The sequence below is a fragment of the Panthera onca genome, chromosome E1 (assembly GCF_046562875.1).
Source record: "Panthera onca isolate mPanOnc1 chromosome E1, mPanOnc1 haplotype 2, whole genome shotgun sequence".
Taxonomy (NCBI): domain Eukaryota; kingdom Metazoa; phylum Chordata; class Mammalia; order Carnivora; family Felidae; genus Panthera; species Panthera onca.
This window is the reverse complement of record NC_138352.1, coordinates 26,380,164-26,405,110: the sequence shown is the minus strand read 5'-3', so window position 1 is coordinate 26,405,110 and position 24,947 is coordinate 26,380,164. Positions and strand designations below refer to the sequence as shown.

At 40.9% G+C, this 24,947-nt stretch overlaps 1 protein-coding gene across 11 annotated transcripts in view; it reads left to right on the top strand.

The window, feature by feature from the left end:
- The window catches only part of SPECC1 (sperm antigen with calponin homology and coiled-coil domains 1), a 283,584-nt gene that overhangs the window by 36,662 nt on the left and 221,975 nt on the right, over positions 1-24,947 (top strand). Inside the window, exon 6 of one of the 11 annotated variants that reach the window (XM_078437669.2) lies at positions 19,981-20,105. The exons of 9 other annotated variants lie outside the window; for them this stretch is intronic. The gene's annotated coding sequence lies outside the window, so the exon portion shown is untranslated. Of the gene's footprint in view, positions 1-19,980; positions 20,106-20,678; positions 20,824-24,947 lie in introns of those variants that run through there. One more of the 11 variants, XM_078437670.2, reaches the window with a different exon arrangement.

The following is a 24,947-nucleotide window of genomic DNA, read 5'->3' as shown; positions in this document are numbered from 1 at the left end:
AGTACACATCCTATTAACTAAAAGTGAAAGTGTCAATTTTCTCACACAGTCACCAACACAGTGATGTGTAACAAACGTTTCAAATTTTTGCCATGCTGATAGGTAAAATATGTTTATAGTTTTAATTTGCATTTCTTTTATTAAAAGTGAGATACAGCATTTTATGTGTCGATGAGCCATTTGTATTTTCTGTGAACTGTCTGTTCATTACTTTTGCACATTTCTATTTTGGATTATTGGTGGTTTTCTTCTTGGGTTTTAAGGTACCCTTGTGTATAGGAAAATTTACTCTTTATCTGGATATGAGTAAACTGGTTTTTTCTCAGTTCATTCAGTGGTGTTTGTTTAACTGTGTTTCTGTCATGTTTTAGGTATTTGGCTTGTATGTAGTTGATGTTTTAATAGCTTCTGAGTTTTCATATTATAAATTAAAAGATCTTCCATATTATGACTTTAAAGATTCTCTTGCATTTTCTTCTGCTAATTATTTTAGTTTTTTTCTTTAAAATATTTGGTATTGCTGGAATCATTTTTGGTATAAAGAGTAAAGGAGGGTGTCCAACTCTGTTTTTTCCAGATGCCTGTCCAAATGTCTCATACTGTTTATTGAATACATTCATCCTTTCCTGTGGAATATCAGTTTTATCATATATTAAATTCCTTATCATATATTAAATATATATATATATTCCTTTATCATATATTAAATTCATTAAATATATATGAATATATTTATTCATATATTAAATTAAAATCATATGTAGTTGGGCCTAATTCGTGGTTTGTCGATTCTGTTGATCTCTTTGTCTATTCATGTACTAGTATCAAACTTTTAAAAATTTAGGCCTACAATTTTTTTTAATACTAATTCAATAGAATTACCTCAGAGAGAAATCATGTTGATGAATTTAGTAGTATCTTCATAGCAAGATGTTTTACATGATTCTTCTGCTAATTCAGTGTTAGGACACATATTTATTTATGTGCTTTGGGTTGATTTTGCTGATAAAAGTAAGGACTTTTGGTTGGTCATTCTACATTCTCTTACTCTGGCCCCCCAGTGATATAGGAAATGAATTTGCAGGATTGGCAGAGGAAATTAGGATTTTTTTTGTTCTGGAATATGTTGACACTAACTCAAGCTCATATGGGAAGCTTTATCCTCCCTTAGTTAAACTGGCCGTGGGTATTCTTCAGGGAAAAAAAAAGTTACTACTAATTTTTAGATTAATGTATGCATGAGCTGGTAAAGAGGAACTTTATAAGCACAATTTCAGAATTATAGAAATGTTATTGTTATTATGATCTTATAGGTTTGCTGACTGCTTTACTGAAATAGTGCATGGGAAAATATAGCACAGCATTTCCCAAATAAGCAGTTGGACATTTCTTTAAAGCAATCATAATTTAAATTCTGCCTTAAACTTGTCAAATTCTTTTTTTAAAAAAAAACATAATGTTTATATAAGCATTTGTTTTAGTGCTTTTTCTTCCTTTGAACTTTTTCATTCATTTTTTTAATTCAACAAACACTTCCTGATTACCTGCTCTATGCTAGATAAAAATTCTAGGTACTGGTGGCCAGTGGGAAATGAAAGAGACAAGGAACCTGCTCTCATTGAGTTTATGATCTAGTGAGAAGACAGGCAATAAATAATAAAATTCCAGGTTGTAATCAGTTATTATGGAGAAAATAAAGCAGGGTGGTATGATAGTGAATGACTTTGCGGGCAATATCCAGTAAGAGGCCAATGTCGTCATACTTACAACTTGTTACCATTTATTAGAGGGGTGATGTGGGATAATGGAAAAAGCCTGGACTTAGGTGAGATCCCACACAAATCTCAGGTTTTCTACACAGCAGCTGTGTGAGCCGGAGCAAATTACCTGACCTTTCCGATCCCTAGTTTCCTCAGCTGCCCTGAGGAGAAAAAATAATACCTGGCCTCCCGCGGCTTTTTGAGAATCAAATGTGACAACTGAAGCAACAAATCCTAGAAAAGTGTTTGACCTATAGTCGTTGCTTTAAAAATAGTAGCTAAAGTATTACTAGCTTAACACCTTCTTCGTTAAAACTGCAAAAATAAGAAATTTCTCCATGATTTCATTAGTTTTAATATCTTGGGCCTAATAAGGCGTTTCGAAGAACGGCCCCTTTAAATAGCCATCCGTGCACGTTGTCGCCATGGTAATGGCTAAAATGGGGACTTGCTGGTATCCCCGCATTCCTTTCCATGAATTGTCATGGTTCAATGTTCATCTACTGTCGGTCGAATTTTGCTGAGGTCATTAAAAGCAGAAAAGGAACTACATTTGTGTTTAACATCATCTTAAAACAAATCTTAGTAGAGCTGGAAGGCAGTACATCAAAGAATCTAGACGCTAAAGTGGAGTTCCAGTTCAGAAACACCAACGCTAGCACAGTTTCACCTGTTCCACACTGAGGAATATGACCGACTACGATTCAGAGACATTTTAACATCTCATCCATACCACTAGGGATCCAGGCAGGGATCCTTCTAGGCCGCAGACTGGGAGCAGGGCAGGGCTCCAAGATACCAAGTCCGTCAGGGCTACTGATGGGTACTTCTCAAAGGGGAGATTCTGAGGACAAGCTGAAGTCATACTTGTTTGAGAAGCAGCCCAATCAGATGCCATCCCCAGGGAGGAGTAGGGTTTATGAGAGGTTCGGGAAGAGGAAAGCAGGTAAGTCAGAATGACAAGCCTACAACAGGCCAGGGAGACATAGCAGGGATCTTCCTACAACACGAGAAGGTAGGGAGGCTGGGATAACAAACTGATTTGAGATATGTTCCTCAAGGGGTCACATCTATATTTCTCACATATGGTGTGTTGCTTATCTATTTTCCCTGGAGACAGGAGCACACTAGATAGCACCCATTCTCTCCTCTTTTCTTTCTCTCTCAAGTAAAGAGGTCCTTCCTCTGGCCCAAGTCAATGGACAAGGGATTCTACCAAGACCTTTGTCACCTTTGCCCACGAAAATCCCCTACTCTGATCTCTAACTGTTGACTTCCTTTCATGGTGAACTTAGGCTGACCCTGCTTCCTTTATCTTTCATTTTCTCCTTAATTCTGTGACCCTCTAACTCTGTCACTCTATAAACTTTATTCTTTAAAATTTTTTTTAAAGTTTTATTTTTGAGAGAGAGAGAGGGGGGTGGGGAGAGAATCTTAAACAGACTCCATGCTCAGCATGGAGCCCAACACAGAAGACCCCACAACCCTGGGATCATGATCTGAACCAAAATCAAGAGTCAGATACTCAACCGGCTGAGCCGCCAAGGTGCCACTATACTTTATTCTTGCTAAATTGAACAATGACTCTGTAGGGATATGTTCATCCCCCTGCTGGACACTTCCACTGAATGTCTTAAGCATTTCCAATTCAGCATGAATTGAACTCATTGTCCACTTATGTGATGTGATGATTTTAAAATATATCCACTCATTATACCTTTCCTTTCAAGAGGCAGAGCTTACTTCCCCTATCCTTGAATGTGGGCTAGGCTTAGTGGACCTTCTTCTCATGAATGAAATAAGGCAGAAATGGTGGTCTGAGACTTCAGGGTTATTAGGGATATTGTGGCTTCCTCCTTGCTCTCTGTTTCTTGGATCACTTGGTCTGAGGGAACCCAAGTGCCATGAGAAGGATGTTTAAGCAGCCCTGTAAGGGGGTTCACTTGGAAAGGAACTGACCTCTCCTGCCAACAACCAGCACTTACTTGCTAAGCATGTGAGTGAACTCCTTGGAACTCCAGCCCCAGTCAAGCCTTTGGGTGACATGGCCCCAGCTGACATTTTGATTGCAACCTCATGAGAGGCCTTGAACTAGAACAACCCAGCTGAACCCTTCCTAGATTCCTAACCTACAAAAACTGTGAGGTAATAAACATTCATTGTTCTAAGCTGCTAAACTGTGGGTAATTTGTTACGCAGTGATAGAGAAGTAGTACACAAGGTAAATCTCAGCAAGTTGTGCCCAAACCAGGAAACTCCCTCTTCCTCCCCTGAATCCGAATCCTAATCCGACTGGTGATCAAGTCCTGTTATTTCCTTTTAGGTATCTTTTGATTCAGCCTCTTTTGAATTTTGTTGTCACTCTCTTAGATTTGTTATTTCTCGTCTGAACTGTTAAAATTGCCTGTTAACAGGTTCCTTGCTTCCGGCTCTACGCCCTTGTATTTGTCCTCCACACTGCCATCAGAGCAGTCATTCTAAAATGGGATTCTGATCGTTTTGCGTCTCTGCTTAAATTGTCCTCACAGACTAGGGGTTACCAAGTTCAAACACCTCAGCAGTGCAGGCAAAGCTGTTTGAGGTCTGATCCCTATCTCGCTTTCCAGCTTTATCTCCTGTCTCTCATGCAGGAGAGGGTTCAGCCATCACAAAAATGCTTGTTTATATTGCTTTGCAACATTTCAGTGTCGTTTTCAAATATGCAACAACATATGAAAATTTTATTTAATTTGTCTAAAAAATTATTTTAATGTTTATGTATTTTTGAGAGAGACAGGGAGAGCAAGTGGGGGAGGGGCAGAGAGAGAGGGAGACTTAGAATCCGAAGCAGGCTCCAGGCTCCGAGCTGTCGGCACAGAGCCCGACGCGGGGCTGGAACCCACGAACTGTGAGATCATGGCCTGAGCTAAAGTCAGACGCTCAATCAACTGAGCCACCCAGGTGCCCCAAATTTATTTAATTTGTAATGAAAACTGCCAACTGCTGGGGAGGTCAAACTCATGGCGACTTAGGTACTTGCATTGCAGTTTGATCCTATCAAGTTACCCTCACATTTGAGCGTTCAAAAGAAATCGTGACATTTCGGCGAAGATTCAGGCTGCTCTAAATATTGATTTCTGACACGTACGATGTCAGCCAGTCATTTGAGATCACAGAAATGGTCTTTACCGGCACTCTCGATGCCATGAAGAAACAGTTTTATATTGTTCCTCATTTCTAATGCCCATGTGAGTGCCTTTCCCCTTAACAGCCTGTATATTCGAGTGGAAAGCAAACCCTGGTACTCGGCGTCCCACCTCACATTGAAAAGACAGATTGTCCATGGCTGTAGTTTGATTCAAAATGTTTATCCCTTTTTCAGTACTAAATGAAGATCAGATTATTCAGATCAGCAGCCCTCCTGCGAGAAAAAGAGCGGCGGTGTAGATTGGTGTTCAGTTACACTGTGTCTAACAGCTCCTTTTCTTCCTGGCTGGACTCATACCAGGTCCTCCGTCAGCGCAGGTCCCTGGGTCCTTCTCCACTGAGGACCTTAGCCCTCGAATATGAGCCTCAGACATGAAAGGTACTGATTCATACCCTGCTCAGAGGTTTCAGTCAATGGTAAATTGAAATTATCTGCCTCAGATCTCACGCCAGCTCGCAATTCTCTCACTCAAGCTCACAATTCCTCTTCCGTATGGCCTGCCATTGGTATTCCTTGGTGTTCAGTGTGTTATTTGATAGAGGAATTTTGCTAATATCTTGTTCTGTTTTCTTTCTGACCAAAACATGTATCATTAACCTTGGGGCTGTTCTTAAAAAACAACAACAACAACAACATTTCCTTAGTGTGTGTCTACGTGTGTTTTATGTCTGAGGAGTGCAACTTTAAATGATGCCTTGGTAGTTTCAGTCTTTTCCTTTGGTGATGAATGATTCAGTTTGGCACTGAGATACATTATTCTGCCCTTGAGGAAGAACTTGGTTGGTTTACCAAAGAGGCCATTGCACTTTGATGGCAACGTGGAAGGCACAACATGGTTTACTGCTACCGTTCCAGCAGCTTCCCGAAAACAATAAAGTGCTCTAGCCTCAGGAGCAAATGGATGAATGGCCCAATAAATTCCAATTTTTCAGTCTTTGCCGTTACACCTCTTATTTGCACTTCCCTTTTTAAAAATGGTTATTTATTTATTCTGAGAGAGAGAGAGCGAGAGAGAGCAGGAGGGGCAGGGAGAGAGGGAGACAGAGAATCCCAAGCAGGCTTTGCACTGTCAACACAGAGCCCAAGGTGGGAACCATGAGGTCATGACCTGAGCCTAAACCAAGAGGCAGATAGATGCCCAGCCGACCGAGCCACTCAGGTGCCCCTGCGCTTCCCCTTTTTAACAGCCTATATGGCATACCCCTTGACACAGAGGGCAGAGATCTCTCTATCTTGCATTTGAGTCCGTTCGATCATGATCCTTATCATTGCTAAGAGTTCTATTTATATCACTCTCAACCCAACTTTTCCATTTCAGTGAGCCACTTTGCTTTATTAACTTTCCTGAACTTACATAATGCTACAAAATAGAAAAAGGTGAAAATTGTGAATTTTAACAAATATAAATACCAGCTCATGAATATTATGAAAACATCGTGAAAATACAGTAACCAGACTAATCAAGATGAAGCACATTCTTTTTTTTTAACCTTACTTTTTTTAAAGTTTATTTATTTTTGAGAGAGAGAGAGAGAGAGAGAGGGAATATGCATACGTGTGGGGAAGAGGCAGAGAGTGAGAGAATCCCAAGCAGGCTCCATGCTGTCAGCACAGAGCCCAACTCAGGGCTCGAATTCACAAACCTTGAGATCATGATCTGAACGGAAATCAAGAGTCAGAAGCTTAATTGACTGAGCCACCCAGACGCCCCCACATTCTTTTAATTGGGATTCTTTTAAGGTCAGCTGCAGAAAAGTGACCAGTACAAGCATAAATCCCAACTTAATGGTTATATTGAGTATAACAGGATTTCAGCAAAAATAATTAAAAAAATTTTTTATGTTTATTCATTTTTGAAAGAGAGAGAGCACAAGCAGGGGTGGGGCAGAGACAGAGTGGGGGACACAGAATCCAAAGCAGGCTCCAGACTCTGAGCTGTCAGCACAGAGCCCGATGTGGGGCTCGAACTCACGAACTGTGAGATCATGACCTGAGCCGAAGTCGGATGCTCAACCGACTGAGCCACCCAGGCATCCCCAAAATAATTTTACATTTCAAATTGTTGAAATATATGTGAACAAAGTTGTTTCATTTGTTTCTTTTAAACTTGAAATTCCCAGAGTACATTTTGATATTCTTTAGTCCCATTTTTCTTTTATTCACTCAACAAGCATTTACTAAGTGTTCTGTGCTGGGCATGCTGTGTCAGAGGGATATGCAGTGAATGGAACAGAGTTTTTGCCCTGAGGGAGCTAATATTTTCGCATGTGTGGTTTTCGTCTTTTTTTTTTTTTTTCTTTTTAACGTTTATTCATTTTTTGAGAGACACAGAGACACAGAGAGTGAGTTGGGGAGGGGCGGAGAGAGAGGGAGACGCAGAGTCCGGAGCAGGCTCCAGGCTCTGAGCTGTCAGCACAGAGCCCGACGTGGGGCTCGAACTCACGAACTGGGAGATCATGACCTGAGCCGAAGTCGGAGGCTCAACCGACTGAGCCATCTAGGCGCCCCGTGTGGTTTTCTATATCGTATCCAGTCTGCACTTTGCTGCTTATTTTTCTCTTTCTCCTTTTCTTACTTACTATGTTTCAGACCCATAAACTATTTTACAACCTATGGCCTTATCTCAAATTACCATTTTCTGTCAGCACAGAGCCCGCTTTGGATCCTCTGTCCCGGTCTCTCACTGCACCTCCCCCACTCGCTCGCTCTCCCTCTCTCTCTCAAAAATAAACAAACATTAAAAAAATAAATTAATTAAAAAAATAAAATTTCAGGTATAATACAAAAAAACATATTTTTATGAAAATTCAAATATAGAAGTAGAGTAAAATATGAGAAGTCCCTCTTTACAATCTCTACTCCCAGCTGCATCCAAGGAGCCACACGCACAACTGTGCACAAGTGTGTATTTCCTACATTTTTGCTAACGCTCTTATCCCTTGCAAATATATTCATCCATGCAATGGACTTTTAAAAATATGTTATTGCTTTAGTTTGTGTTTGTTGGATGCTAGGTAGGCTAAGTATCTTTTCATGTTTATAGTATTTTTCCTTTTGTGAATTGCCTTTTCTTATCCTTTGCCCTTTTTCTATGGGACTGTTTGTTTCTTCTTGAGTTAATTTCGGTAATCTGTGTTTTCCTGGAAAATTATCTGTTTTGCCTAGTTTTACAAAGCCATGTATGTAATTACGTCCTCTTTCTTGTTTTTAATTTTAGTTTTTTTTAATCTTCAAGACCATTCTAAAAAATGTTTTCGTTTCATTAACTGCTGCTTCTAACTGTATTCATTTCTTCCTTCCACTTTCTGTGGATTTAGGGAAGGCTATCTAGTTTTCCCTTCCCGCACACAGAGGAAGGTGGGACCAGAGGTCAAAGGGTGTTGCTGGGGGTGTGGAAAAGAATTGTCGGCATCATTCTTCCCCACCCCTGCCATCACAAATATAGTTCAGGAATCAGGCTGATGGAGATCAGAGATCAGCTTTGTTAATGATACGGCTGACTTGGAGAATAGTGCCTGACCTGTGCTCACAGTCAAGCTAATGACCCTCCCTTTCTGAATTAAACTTGACCGAGATGTTCTTAAAATAAATGCTTTTTTGGAAGGCTCCGCGAGAAGCCAGTTAGAGTGAAACACATCAGTGGCTCGGGGATACCAAGGGCCACGTGGCCTCGGGCGAGTTCTGTCTTTATAGTTCCCTTGGGAGACCCAGGCTGGGAACATAGCAGCCCCTGACTGGTGGCTGACTGAGCAGGGCCGCAGTAAAGGCATCCAGGGACTGGTGAGGAGCATGGTGGAAGGATCTTGGGGTTCAGAATGGGTGGGGGTGGGGGCAATGTGAGTCTGGCAGGGGAGGAGGGGAACCTGAGACTGGGGAGCAGACCAGGCTGGGAGGGATTGTGGTAGCGAGACGACTGGGGGAAGAGCAGCCGGAGGTCTGGGAGGGCTCTTGCAGATTCGGAATCCTGATGGCAGGAGAGTCCACGGAGAGACATGTCCCCAGGTGCCACGGAACTTGTGAGGGACTGAAGCTGAGTCATTCTTCAGACTCTCTGGGGCTCTTGTTCTTTCCCAAAATTAGTTTAACATCTGCTTGGAAACCAAAAGAGTCGCTGCTTCCCTATTCCTGGCTAATTAAACAAATTCAAACATATGCATAGCCTCACTCAGCATTTTCACACAGCCCAGGAGGGAAGTGCAGTGTGGGTGGCAGGTGTATCCCTAGAAGCAGAAGGTGGTCAGTGCTGAGGAGGGGAGACCATGGGGGGTGTGGGGGGAGGTCCATCTCTGGAGCCAGACTCACCTCGTGGCGATGTGATGTCTCAGGATTCAGGCATGTGAATCAACCCGGTGCTACAGCAGTGTTGTTTTTTTGTTTTGTTTTTAAAAATATTTTTTAACGTTTATTTTTGAGACAGAGAGAGACAAAGCATGAACGGGAGAGGGTCAGAGAGAGGGAGACACAGAATCTGAAACAGGCTCCAGGCTCTGAGCTGTCAGCACAGAGCCCGATGCGGGGCTCGAACTCATGGACCGCGAGATCATGACCTGAGCCGAAGTCGGCTGCTTAACCGACTGAGCCACCCAGGCGCCCCTTTTTTGTTTTGTTCTTAAAGGATTTTCTTTAATTTATTTTGTAATTTAAGTTTGTTTATTTTGAGAGAGAGAGAGAGCCAGTGTGAGCGGGGGAGGGGTGGAGAGAGAGGGAATGAGAGAGAGAATCCCAAGCAGGCTCAGGGCTGGAACTCATGAAAACGTGAGATCACGACCTGAGCCGAAACCGAGAGTCAAAGCATAACTGACTGACTATAGGCACCCCTACAGCAGGGCTTTTCTTAAAAAACAAACAAACAAACAAACAAACAAACAAAAATGTATCAGGGGCACCTGGTGGCTCAGTCGGTTAAGTGTCCAACTTCGGCTTAGGTCGTCATCTCTCAGTTCGGGAGTTTGAACCCTGCGTGGGGCTCCAGGCTGACAGTGTGGGGCCTGCTTGGGATTCTCTCTCCCTCTCTCTCTGCCCCTCTCCTTCTTGCCCTCCCTCTCTCTCTCAAAAGGAATCAGTAAATAAACATAAACAAAAAAACATACAACTATGAAAAAAAGAAAACATAGCGTATGGTAACTTGTAAGCCAACAAACTTCTTGGTCCCAACTGTGCGTTTACAGAAAGGGCCTCCCCTTTATGTTCTCTTGGGAAGGATGTGATGACCCTTGCCTCGCGGCTCATAAGAAGGCCAACTTCACTAACCACCACTTTCCCGGGGCAATGTGTCTCCCTCCGTAATTACTTCTCTCTGTGTAATTTCTCACAGTGAAATGCTATGTTTTAGAACGAAATTAAAAAGTCCTCTAAAGAGATGGTTAGGTTAACATAGAAGTCAAGTTCCTCTTAGTCAGAATGAGTGTTTATGGTCAGGCTTTATAGATATTTACAAAGAAGTGCAATATATTTCGATACTACATGCAGATGTCAAGTTTCAGATTGTATTTAGTGGACTAGCACGTTCATTACGATCTACCGACTCATCAGATAAACACTTGCTATTTATACTCATTTTCCAGTAATAAGCACTGACCTGCTGCTGCTGGATGAAGCTTAGAGACCCATGAAGATCTTCACCACCTTTGCCCTGGGAGCGTGTCCTTTCACCCTGCATCATAACAGATTCTCTTGGGGGCACCTGGGTGGCTCAGTCGGTTGAGCCTCTGACTTCGGCTCGGGTCATGAGCTCATGGTTCATGAATCCGAACCCCAGGGTTGGGTTTGCTGCTGTCAGCACAGAGCCCGCTTTGGATCCTCTGTCCCTCTCTCTCTCTGCCCCTCCCTCATTCATGCTCTCTCTCTTTCTCAGAAATAAATAAACATTAAAAAATAATAATAACAGATTCTCTTGGGTACCTCCCGGCTAATGCAAGAGTCCTGAGGATCTGACTCCTGACAGTCTTTGCAAAAATTTGTCACACATCTGTTTGAAACCCATTCAGAGTGGCTTTCATCTTTTGGCTTTGTCCTAGTTATTTTTAGAGTTGATAAATTTATTTTGCAAGAGCAAAACAGCGCATTTTTAGGCTTCAATTTTTGGCTAAGGTTTAGGAAATTCTGTTCTGTAGAGAGCTGGCGGGTTTCCCACGGAGGCGCTTAGGAGCTCAGCCTGCACAGAGGTTTCCTTCAGCATTGGTCCGGACTCCTCCGTCCAGCTCTTGGAGCTAGACCACCCTGACACTGCCCAGCCTCTGTGCAAATGAATTCCTCAGCGTGCCATTGTAGCCCATCGTCTGACCCTGTTCTTTCCTAGACAGTCCAAGAGTAGAGATTTCAGTCCTTGCAAAGGATGTCTCATCCGGGGTTTAATTATTTCTACAATTAAGGAAGTCTGAGAACACCTGGGTGGCCCGGTCAGTTGAGCGTCCAACTCTTTTTTTTTTTTTTTTTTTTTTTTAAATTTTTTTTTAACGTTTATTTATTTTTGAGACAGAGAGAGACAGAGCATGAATGGGGGAGGGTCAGAGAGAGGGAGACACAGAATCTGAAACAGGCTCCAGGCTCTGAGCTGTCAGCACAGAGCCCGACGCGGGGCTCGAACTCACGGACCGCGAGATCATGACCTGAGCTGAAGTCGGCCACTTAACCGACTGAGCCACCCAGGCGCCCCAAGCGTCCAACTCTTGATTTCAGCTCAGGTTGTGATCCCAGGGTCGTGGGATCGAGCCCTGCACTGGGCTTCACGCAGAGCATGGAGCCTGCTTGGGATTCTCTCTCCCTCTGCCCCCCTCCCCTGCTCACTCGAGGTCTCTCTCTCTCTCTCTCTCTGTCTCTCAAAAAAGAAGTCTTTGGGTCACACACACACACAAATCTTCTTTGCATCAAATGAGCTTAGTTTCTGCAATATAAGCCATCAGTCACAAATAGAGTCTAATGCTCTCATGATAGATAATAGTTCTTATGCCTAAATAATATTACTTATTTATTTTTAATTTTTTTGTTTATTTATTTTTGAGAGAGCGGTGGTGGGGGGCTGGTTCACAGAGGATCTGAAGTGGGCTCTGTGCTGAGAGGGAAAGCCCAATGCGGAACTCGAATCCACGAAATGTGAGATCGTGACCTGAGCCAAAGTTGGATGCTTAACTGACGGAGCCACCCAGGCGCCCGCCCCTAAATAGTATTTTTTAAATTGTAAACCTATTATGTGTTCATTGCAACCAGTGTAGAAAAATCTTTAAAGCATAATGGCAGTTAATACTACGAACCGGAGATAACCCTTTTTTGTAATTTATTTTATTTTTTGAATTTTACTTATTGTGATAAGAGAATTTAACATGAGATCTAACCTCTTAGCAAATTTTTAAGTGTATACAGTATTGTTGTTGCCTATAGGTACAGTATTGTATAGCAGACGTCTAGAGTTTATTCATCTTGCTTAGCTAAGACTTTATGCTCATTGATTGGTAACTTCCCATTTCCCCTTTCCCCCGGCCCCTGGCAACCACCATTCCACTCTTTGATTCTATGAATTTGACTGTTCTAGATACCTCAGGTAAGGAGAATCAATGCAGTTTTTGTCTTTCTGTGACTCCTTTATTTCACTTAGCAGAATGTCCTCACGTTTCATCCAGCTTGTTAAATATTGCAGAATTTCCTTCTTTTGAAAGCTAAATAAGATTCCAGTGTGTGTGTGTGCGTGTGCGTGTGCGTGTGCGTATGTGTGTGTGTGTATCTCACATCTTCATCCATTCATCTGTCAATGGACATTCAGGTTGTTTCCACATCTTCGCTATTGTGAATAGTGCCACAATGAACATGAGAGTACTAATAATGTCTTAAAGAGTCTGATTTCAGTTCTTTTGGATAAATACCCAGACGTGGAATTGTTGGATCATATGGTACTTCTAATTTTTGAGGAACCTCCATATACTATTCCATACTGGCAGAACCATTTTTGTGTTCTCACCAGTAATGTACAAGAGTTCCAACTTTTTCACATCCTCACCAACACTTGTCTTTCATGTTTTTTATAATAGCCATCACAGCAGGTGTGAAGTGAGATATCTCATTGAGATTAGGATTTATGTTTCCCTGATGATTAGTGATGTTGATCATTTTCTTACATATCTGTTGGCTATTTGTGTGTCTTTGAAGAAACGTCTATTCAAGTCCTTAGCCCATCTTTTAATCAGTTATTAGGTTTTCTGTTTTTGTTCTTCACTATTGAGTTGTAGGAGTTCCTTGTCTATTTTGGAGATGAACCCCTTATCAGATTTATGGTTTGCAAATATTCTCTCCCATTCTATAGGTTGCCTTTTTACTTTGTTGATTATTTCCCTTTGCTGTGCAGAAGCCTTTTTAGTTTGATGTGGTTGTGATTGTTTTTGTGTTTGTTGCTTGTGGCTTTAGTGTCATATTGATGAAATCATTACCAAGACCAATGTCATGAAGGTTTTTTGCCTTGTTTTTTCTAGGCGTGTTAGAGTTTCAGGTCTTATGTTTAATTCTTTAACCCATTTTGAGTTGATTTTATCTATGGTACAAGGGTTCAGTTTCATTCTTTTGCATGTGGCTATCTAGTTTTCTCAACACCATTTACTGAAGAAACTGTCCTTTCCCCATTACAGATTCATTTCAAACCCTATTAGAATCCCAATGGTATTTGTTGTAGAAATAGAAAAAACAATTCTAAAATTCGTATGGAACCACAAAGAAAACACGAATAGCCAAATCAATCCAGAGAAAGAAGAACAAAGCTGGGGACATCACACTTCCTGGTTTAAAAATATACAAAAACAGGGACCCTGGGTGGCTCAATCAGTTAGATGTCCGACTTTGGCTCAGGTCATGATCCTGTGGTTCATGAGTTTGAGCCCCATGTTGGGCTCTGTGCTGACAGCTCAGAGCCTGGAGCCTGCTTTGGATTCTGTGTCTCCCTCTTTCTGCCCCTCCCCTCCCTCTCAAAAGTAAATAAACATTAAAAAAAATAACTATATGTATATAAGAAAGCTACAGTAATCAAAACAACATGGTACTGACATAAAGACAGATGTATAAACCAATAGAATAGAACAGAGACCTGAGACGTTAAGTTCATGCATATATAGCCTACTGATCTTCAACAGGAGTGCCAAGAACAGTCATTTTTCAAAAAGTTTATTTATTTTGAGAGGCAGAGAGCATGCATGTGCATAAGTGAGGGAGGGACAGTGAGAGAGGGGGAGAGAGAACCCCAGGAGGTTGCACACTGTCAGAGCAGAGCCTGACAGAGGGCTCGATCCCACAGACTGTGAGATCAATGATGTGAACCAAAATTAAGAGTTGGGTGCTTAACTGACTGAGCCACCTAGGCACCCCCATTTAAAAAAAATTTTTTTAACATTTATTTATTTATTTATTTATTTATTTATTTATTTATTTATTTTAACGTTTATTTATTTTTGAGAGAAAGAGAGCATGAGTGGGGTGGGTGCAGAGAGAGAGGGAGACACAGAATCTGAAGTAGGCTCCAGGCTCTGAGCTGTCAGCAGAGTCTGACACAGGGCTCGAACTCATGAACCATGAGATCGTGACCTGAGCCGAAGTCGGATGCTCAACCGACTGAGCCACCCAGGTGCCCCAAGGGTGTGGTTTTTAAAAAAAAAAAAAATTTTAATGTTTATTCATTTTTGAGAGAGAGCTGTCAGCACAGAGCCCGATATGGGGCTTGAACCCATGAACTACAAGATCATGACCTGAGCCGAAGTCAGACTCTTAACTGACTGAGCCACCCGGGTGCCCCACCATTTGTATATTTTATATTCTCTTTGGAGAAATGTCTGTCTGAATCCTTTGCCCATTTTTAGTTATTTGTCCTTTTATTATTGAGTTGTAAGAGTTCTTTATATATTCTGGATAATAGATCCTTAACAGACATATGATTTGCAAACATTTTCTTCCACTATGTGGGTTATATTTTCACTGCCCTCTGAAGCACAAAAGGTTGTTTTTTTTTTTATCAAGTCTAATTTATAGACTTTATGGTTTGTTGCTTGTGTTTAATATCTGAGAAAACATTGCCAATCCAGGGTCATGAAGTTTTACACTTAATGTTTTCTTCTAAGATTTTTATATTTTTACCTGTTATATTTTAGAGGTAATTTTTGTATGTGGTATGAGATAGGAATCTACTTTCATTCTTCTGTATATGGATATCCAGTTGCCCCAGCATCATCTGTTGAAAAGACAAATTGAATGGTCTCAGCGTTCTTGTCAAAAATCAACTTCCGTAAATGCATCGGTTCCTTTATGGACTCTCAATTCTGTGTCATTGACCTGCTTATGTCTCTCCTTGTGTCAATACCACACAGTGTTGATTGCTATAGTTTTCTAGTAAGTTTGAAAATTTGGAAGTATGATCTTCCAACTTGGTTCTTTTCAAGATTGTTTTGATTATCCTAGTCCCTTGCATTTCCATACGAGTTAAAGAATTAGCTTATCAATTTCTGCAAAAAGAGCAGGTGGGATTTTGACAGGGATTGTGTTGAATCTGTAGATCAATTCGAGGAGTATTGCCATCTTATAATACATGCACATGAGATGTCTGTCCATTTAAGACTTCTTTAATTTTTTTCAATATTTCATAGTTTTTCGTGTACAACTATTGCGTATATCTTATTAAATACATTTCTAAGTATTTTATTCCTTTTGGTGCTATTATAAATAGAATTGTTTTCTTAATATTTTGGATTGTTCACTGCAAGTATATAGAAATGAAAATGATTTATGTATAATGATCTTGAATCCTACAACTTTGCCGAACAGGTTTATTAGCTGTGTTTTGTTGTAGATTTTTTTGGAGATTTTTCTGCATATATGATCATGAGATAATAGGTATGGTTATAATTTTCTTACTGATCTGGTGCCTTTCTTTTTATTGCCTAATTTCCCTGGCTAAAGACTCTGCTGCTATAATGTTGACCAGAAGTGGTGAGAGCAGAGACATCTTTATCTTGTTTCTGATCTTAGAGGAAGTATTTCAGGTTTGCACAATTTTTTTTTTGTTTGTTGTTTTGTTTTGTTTTTAGGTTTACATCATTAAGTGTGATGTTTGTAGTTTGGCCTTTGTCAAGTTGAGGAGTCTCCTTTTTATTCCTAGTTTGTTAAGTATTTTTATTATGAAAGTGTATTGGATTTTATCAAGTGCTTTTTCTGTACCTATTCGTGCACAATCCTGTGGTTTTGTCCTTTATTTTATCAATATGGTGTATTACATTGGTTGGTTGTCACAGGTTGGACCAACTTTGAATTCCTGGGATAAATCCCACTTGATCATGGTGTATAGTCCTTATATGTGTTGCTAGATTTGGTTTGTTGGTATTTTATTAAGGATTTTTACATTTACATCATAAGGAATATTTAAAAAAAAATTTTTTAATGCTTATTTATTTTAGAGAGAGAGAGACAGAGCATGAGCAGGAGAGGGGCAGAGAGAGGGAGACACAGAATCCAAAGCAGGCTCCAGGCTCTGAGCTGTCAGCACAGAGCCCAACGCGGGGCTCGAACCCGCGAACTGCAAGATCATGACCTGAGCTGAAGCCAGATGCTTAACCAACTGAGCCACCCAGGCGCCCCATAGATATAGTATCGCTTTTAATGGCTGCATAATGTTTAATTGCATGGATCTACCTACAATAATCTAATCAATTAGACTTTTAATTATTTCCTTTGTTGTCATTGTTATAATCAAGGATAAACTCATAATTGCCATGCATACAGTTTTGTATATATTCATGATTATTTTCTTAGGATACATTCCTACAAATAGAATAACTGAAACAAAGGTCATGCAGAGATGTTTGTCTCATCTTGTCATTGGCATTTATGTTTTATTTACAGGATTTTTGTTATTAACAGAGGTTGGTTTTTTAAATATTTATTTATTTATTTATTTAATTAAAAAAATTTTTTTTTGACATTTATTTATTTTTGAGACAGAGAGAAACAGAGCATGAACGGGGAGGGTCAGAGAGAGGGAGACACAGAATCTGAAACAGGCTCCAGGCTCCGAGCTGTCAGCACAGAGTCTGATGCGGGGCTTGAACTCACGGACTGCGAAATCGTGACCTGAGCCGAAGTCGGCCGCTCAACCGACTGAGCCACCCAGGCGCCCCTAATTAATTATTTTTAATGTTTATTTATTTTTGAAAGAGAAAGAGAGAGAAAGACACAGAGTGTGAGCAGGGGAGGGGCAGAGAGAGAGAGAGGGAGACACAGAATCTGACACAGGGTCCAGGCCCCGAGCTGTCAGCACACAGCCCAACGTGGGGCTTGAACCCACAAACCATGAGATCATGACTTGAGCCGAAGTCAGACGCTCAACCGACTGAGCCACCCAGGCATCCCTTAAAATATTTTTTTTGTTTATTTTGAGAGGGAGAGAGAGAGAGCACAAGTTAGGGAGGAACAGAGAAAGGGGAAGAGAGAATCTCATGCAGGCTCCACAGTGTCAGCACAGAGCCTGACGTGGGGCTCAAACCCATGAACCGTGACATCATGACCTGAGCCTAAATCAAGAGTAGGTTGCTTTACTGACTGAGCCACCCAGGTGCCCCAAAGATTTTTATCTTCAAAGTCAAATCTGTTTCTTTTTTATGTATTCTGCCTTTGTGTGTGGGCTCAGAGGCCTTTCTCACCTTGTTCAGGTTCAGATACAGTCTCCTCTCTTCTACTTCTTATAATGCTTCTTTTTATTTTTTTCCTCCACTTAAATGTTTATCAGAATTCATTTGGGTATACGGTGTGAGGTAGGAGTCTTTTCTTTTTTTTCCCCAAATGATGAACCAAATTTCCCAATACCATTTTTAAAAACAATCCATTCTTTATCCTCAGATTAGTAATGTGATCTTTATTTTAATCAAAATTCTTGGGGCACGTGGGTGGCTCAGTCGGTTATGTGTCTGACTCAATTTTGGCTCAAGTCACGATCTCATGGTTGTGGGATCGAGCTCTGCAATGGGCTTAGTGGTGAGTGTGGACCCTGCTTAGGATTCTCTCTCTCTCCCTCCTTCTGCCCTTCCCCCATTTGTACACGTTCTTTCTCAAAATAAATAAAGTTTAAAAAAAAAGAAATATAGAGCATTTTCACACCTCTTAACCCTATTAGAATTTTTATTGGAACTATAATACATTTATACAATTATTTTGTGGAGAATGAATATTTAAGTGGAATATCATGGTATATTTTTTCATCCAGTCCTCTCTTCTGTTGTTCAGTAAAATGTTATAGATTTGGGTGGGGCGTGACTGTAATTTTCTTACCAGATTTATTCATAGATATTCTATATATTTTTGCTTGTAAGCAGGATTTGTTTAGCATGCAGATATTTTAAATTAATAAATAAATAAACTTAAAATGTATTGTGTTATTATACAATTTAATAATTTTTATTATTTTTAGAAAATTAAAAATTTTTAAAGGTTTTATTTTTTTTTTATTTTTTTATTTTTTTTTGTTTTTTTTTTTTTTTTATTTTTGGGACAGAGAGAGACAGAGCATGAACGGGGGAGGGGCAGAGAGAGAGGGAGACACAGAATCGGAAACAGGCTCCAGGCTCCGAGCCATCAGCCCAGAGCCTGACGCGGGGCTCGAACTCACGGACCGCGAGATCGTGACCTGGCTGAAGTCGGACGCTTAACCGACTGCGCCACCCAGGCGCCCCTAAAGGTTTTATTTTTATTTTTGAGAGAGAGAGAGACAGAGTGTGAGCAGGGGAGGGGCAGAGAGAGAGGGAGACACAGAATCTGAGGCAGGCTCCAGGCTCCGAGCGGTCAGCACAGAGTCTGATGCGGGGCTGCAACCCACAAACAGTGAAATCATGACTAAGCTGAACTGATGCCCAACTGACTGAACTACCCAGGTGCCCCTATTTTTAGAAAATTTAGAAGATACAGTGTGAGTTTAAAAAATAAATGACCCACAATATCAGAGATAACCACTCTTAATACTTTGTGTACATCCTTCTATTAATAGATTTACAATCAAATTGGGGAAGTAAGACACAATCACATGAATGGCTTAATCCGGGGCACTAGTTTGTATCTTTTTGCCTGTGTAGCATTTTGGGTTTTTTTTGTTTTGTGTGTGTGTGTGTGTGTGTGTTTTTTTGCTTTTGGGAACTGCTCTTCTTATAACTCGTGGGGCTGTCAGTCACCCAGGTCTTTCTGGACAGTGTTGTCAACGTTAAGTTTCCTTTCTGAGGAGTCCCTCTCTCCCAAGGTCTTGAATGCTAAAGACTTGGAATCTTTATCATGGAATGCCTCTAGGAAAGCCTTTCCCGTCCTAAGAGCACCGCTGTTTGAAGGAATGGAACCTAGGGAAGCTGAGCTGAAAGGTGATGAAAAGAAAGTCCCGATGACGTTTGAACCTCCAGGTCTCCTGGCCTGAAGCCAGCTTGAATTCATCCCTAGACTTTCCAGTTAGTCAAGCCAGTAAGTTGCCATTTTGCTTGAGCGAGGCTGAGCTGGAGTTTCATCACTCGTAGAGTCCCATCCACTACCACCTCCTGTGTCTGGGCCACAGTGCCCCCAACCCCATGAGTTAGGTACCTTTATTCCCCCAACCCCCAGGAGGATGGATATTCTTCAGTGAGAGCAGGTCCCATGCATTGTCTCTTGATTTCTTTAGGGCAAAGAGGGAGGGCCACCAAAGGCAGCAGTGTTTGCCAGAGTGGCACGGGGCCACAGTTGTAATAACAGCTCTTACAGGGGAAGGCCAGCTCTAAACTGCCTGACCACACAGCTCCTTACTGTGATCTGTCATTAGAAAGGCAACGTCTGCATATGGGGGGTGTGGCATTACAGTGCTCCCCGGGGCATTCAGCCTCAGTGAGGCTCTGAAAACTTCCTCTGCCAAGAAAGAGCTAGGGGGCTGCTTTTCACACCTATTATCTGGTATAATAGCAATTAAACTCCAGCTAACTCCAGCAGTGACTAAGCTCAGCCCGGCCCTGATGACTGCAGTTCTTGGTGAGGGTAGATATAACACACTTTGCTGATTTACCTCCACAGAATTTCTTCCATGTTGTTACGGGCAATCTCATCATCACGGGGCCATCTGTAGCAGCAGGATTCGTGGACCTCAGGTTTTGTGAGCATGTTCAGATAATTCTGGAGCTCTCGGAATTCAAAATTAGGTATGGAAATCTTTAGAATGAAGAAAGAAATGACAAGTGACAGGGGGGCTTGGAGGTTTAGATGCTTTATCTCTGAGCAAGCTTCAGTCCGCTCATTAGAGCTGCCGGCTTTGAAATGCTTCTGGATCATAACCTGACTTCCCCACCCCCCTTAGAACATTCTACAGCCCTCAGGTTATGGCAAGTGAGGGGCCCTGAGGCTTCAGGGCAAACTCACCTTTGAAGACAGCCTGGGTTGTTTTTTTTTGTTTTTTTTTCTGTTTGATTATCTCGGGAAACAGCCAGAAATTTGTCAGCCTATATCTGTGTGTGTGTGTGTGTGTGTGTGTGTGTGTGCGCGCGCGCGCACGCCTATATCTTTAAATCATTATGTTTTTGAGAGGTACAAAGTAAGTATTCAGGAACCAGTAGGATAGAAATGATTTTGCACTCTGTGTGTGTATGAGAGTCAGAGAGAGAGAGAGAGAAAAGGGAGAGAGATTGTGAGAGACAGAGGGAGGGAGGGAGGGAGGGAGAGGGAGAGGGGAGAGGCCGTCAGAAGCCCTGGAGAGCAGAGAACCGCCTGCTTCCTGAGTGAAGCATTGCTCAAATGCTCACTGCCCGGGCCCCTTGAGTGTGGTTTTCCTCCCTGGCCAGCACCAGACCCCAGAATAGTGCGGCTGGCTTGCTGATTGAGGTCAGCAGCTCCCAGGAGGCGCGAGAAGCGAGAGCCTTTGCAGTAAGTACAGAGTTGGTTATTATTTAAGATGGGGCTGGAAAATCTTAGAAGGATAGCTGTATCTGGGGGAAGAGGTTCTTCTGCCTTAGATATGTCTAACACACCCAGTGAATCCTGATATAACGAAGGCGTGATTAATACATTTTTTGGTGATTCATGGGCTAGGTAACTTAATGCTACATACCTGCTTCTTTGAGCTAAAAACGAATTTGAAAACTCATCTTCTGACATCTTGAAAAAATAGACTTTTTTCGCTGCCTGTCACGTTTTTCATCTTGCAAAGTGAGGATGATTAGTGCTGACTTTAAGTTAATGTGTAGAGTTTTTTGGGAAAAGAAACCCTCTCTGTGGGTACTAATTACTAGTAGTGTGGCGATCTCTTTTCACAACCAAGGTGAATAGGGCTACTTCTGTGCATTCTTGTCACTAATGTGGGAAGTCCTGTGGAGAGAAGCACCCACTTGACTGGTTCTTAGCCCCCCGGAAGGTTCTAGAGCCTTCTCCCCGTGAAGATGAGCACTGTGGAGGGCACCCTCCCATCTTGCAGAGGGCCTGATAATGTCCCGGTGCTTAATATCTGAGCCAGACATTGTGCTTATGAGGCCTAGATGGCAGAACTTCAAAGATATGACAAAGACAAGAGGCTTTTCTAGGAAGTTACTTATTATATGGTTTCTGTTTAGACAGTATTTTGCACTAACCACCCCCCCCCCCCCATCACTCCCGGCCCCGCCCCAGCCCAAGCACAGGCTACTTTGAAACATCTCTTCACCACTGTATTTTCTAGAAATGAAGTTTTTAGGGTCCCCCCCCCTTTTCCCACTGAGCCCAATTTCTGAGCTAAAATATTGAGCTCAGTCATGCAGGAAGTTGACATTTTAAGTTTACTCAAACAATGTGATTTTTCCCTGTCATTAGAACAGAAAAGTAAAAAAGACACACGTTCTCTGCTTCTACTACAGAACTCCCCAAACATGGCTCGGTTTTGTTCCTTTCCAACTGAGCTCCACGGACTATATATTTTTACATGGTTCTGGTTGTGAGTAGAGGTTTCATTTCCTTTAATCTTCCCTTCACCACGTGGGTTTACATGTAAGTGTAGTCTGAGCAGGAAAAAGCCGCAGAAGCAGAGGGAGTACGAAATTAACCATACTAAACTTCCAAATGAAAATAGACCCTGCCTGTGAAATAGCTTCCTCATTTCAATGATTTCCCCCTGCAAACATGTTACCCTTTTTTTTATATGATAAAAATAACATTTCTGCGTGCTTACGTGTGCGAGGTACAGCAGTCAAGTTCTTCCCAAGTATCGTCTCATCCGATTCTCAAAACACTCCCGTGAAATGGCTACATTTACGATCTTCATTGTTACAGGCAAGGAAACTGAGGCATAGAAAGGTTTTGTAACTGGGGCGAGGTCAGAATGACTGGTGGGTGGAAGAGGTACAGCCAGGACTGGGACTCGGTCCTTCTAAATCCATAGTAAATTTAGAAATTAGAGAAACTCATGACTCAATCCCACACCCTGAAACAACTTAAAACTTCTATATTTCTTTGTAGTTGTACCATTAGATATTATAGCATAGGGTTTTTAAAATGTTATTCGTTTCAAAATTATTTTTAAGGGGTATAATGTTCTAGTAGGTGATTGTTCCATGAATTACTTAACTATTCCCTGTTCTTAAAAATTGGGTTGCTTTTCTCTTTCTTTCTTTCTTTCTTTCTTTCTTTCTTTCTTTCTTTCTTTCTTTCTTTCTTTCTTTTTCTGTTTTCTTCCTGTAATGAATAATGCTTTAGGGGTGCCTGGATGGCTCGGTCAGTAGAGCTCGCAACTCTTGATCCCGAGGTTGTGAGTTCAAGCCCCAGGTTGAGGGTACAGATTACTTAAAAATAAAATCTTAAAAACAAAACAAAACAAAACAAAACAACCCAATACTTCAGTAACTATCTTGGCCATGTGATTTTCCCCAGGTTTCTGGATCATATCTGTAGAATAGATGCTCAGACATAGGATTACTAGGTAAACGGGCATGAACATTTATTTTAATGATGCTTGGTGTATGTTACTGCATAACTTTGTATCAACACTCTGTGTGAGAGTGCCCGTTTGATTTCACGCATTCCATCAAGGGCAATATTATTTAAAAAATAGGCAAAACAGAGGCCCTTTGTAATGTTGCATTTCTTTTAACATAATTAGGCTGAATGGTTTTTTCATGTGTTTGTTTATAAGTTGTACTTTCTGTTTTGCTCATCTGTTTTGCTTCATTTTTTGTTTTGCTGATTTACATAGGTTTTTGATAAGACTTATTCACCATAATTTTGGCAGTTCTTTTCCCCAGACTATTTGGTTACTTTTTAAAAATGAATTTTAAAAAAATGTAGCCGTTTAACGTTTTTACATAGCCCAAACTGTCCATTTTTTCCCCCGGATTCTTCTTACTTTAGAGATGTTATCCTCTTTTAAAGGATTTTTTTTTTCCTTCTAGTTTTTACTTTGGTGGATGATGTGAAAAGTGGATTTAGACTGACTTAAAATAGTGCCAGTGTTTCCAATATCATTTATGATAAATCTTTGTGTTCTCTAGTATTTTATAGTTTTGTCTTTTCATGCCTTAAGCTTTTTAAAAAGATTTTTCTATATTATCTGTTTTATTTATAGTTGCTGTTTCTGTGCCATTATCACACGGTATTAATTACCGTTGCTTTTGTGATATATAGAGAGGGCAAGTTGTGTGGAGTCCAAATGAAGTATTAAGGGTGTGGGCTCAGGAGGCAGGCGCTGAGTCCTAACTTATGTGTCCCTCAGTCTTACTTGTAAAATGGGGATAGTGATAGGTAGTGTGTACTCCATGGGTTGTTGGGGTGAGGAAATAAAAGGTAAATTAAAGAAAACCACTGGAAACAGTAATTGATGTGTAAAGATACGTATAGAAAGTATTTGAGGCATACATATATGTATTTTATGGACACAAAGGTATATTATATCTTCTTATATAGAGACAAATGTGTCATTCTTTTCCTATATGGCTTAAGACAAACTTTCATGTAATCTTGGGAGACAGAGAAAGAACGTTCGACTCTCTATACGTTAAGGAACTGATACACTGAAAGACGGGCAAGTGACAGAGTGATATATGCAACACACATACCACAGAGGATTACTACCCATTATAAAAAAAGAATTCCCAGGGGTGCCTGTGTGGCTCAGTTGGTTAAACGTCCGACTTTGGCTCAGGTCGTAATTTCACAGTTCGTGAGTTTGAGCCCCACATTGGGCTCTCTGCTGTCAGTGCAGAGCTCCCTTCAGATCCTCTGTCTCCCTCTCTCTCTGCCCCTTCCCTGCTCTTGCGTGACACATATGCTTTTTCTCACTCTCTTAAAATAAATATAAAAATAAATAAAAAATAAATAAACATAAAAAAAAAGAATTCCTACAGATCAATTGGAGAAAGACAAATACGTAAAGAAAACATGGGCAAGGACAATTTGTAAATAGGCAAATTATATTTATTTTTATAAACAAGCAATTCACAGAAGAAGAAATACAGTTGACCAGTAAACATATAATGTTCAACCTCAGTAAGAATCATGGAAACACAGGGGCACCTGGGTGGCTCAGTCAGTTAAGCGACCAACTCTTGGTTTCAGCTTAGGTCATGATCTCATGGTTGCATGAGTTCAAGCCCTGCATCGGGTTCTGTGATGACAGTGCAGAACCTGCTTGGGATTCTGTCTCCCTCTCTGCCCCTTCCCCACTCAGGCTGTCTCTCAAAATAAATAAATAAACCTTAAAAAAAAAAGAATCATGGAAACACAAATTCGAATACTATGCAATATTTCCCCTGTGACAGATTGGCAAAAGTTGAAAACAGAGCATCCAGCATCAAAGAGAACGTATGGAGATGGGCATAGGCAATCAAATACAAGGAACAAGAATTAATAAAGCTTTTTGTACAATTTTACCAAATTACCAAAGTGTAAAATAACCTTGAATGTATCTCAGAAAAATACGGTACATGTTTTCAAGTAAACATATACAGTATAATCATATCTACCTGTAAAATTTCGTTATTTACATTAAAAGATCTAAACTCCCTAATTTTATTTGCATGTATATAAAA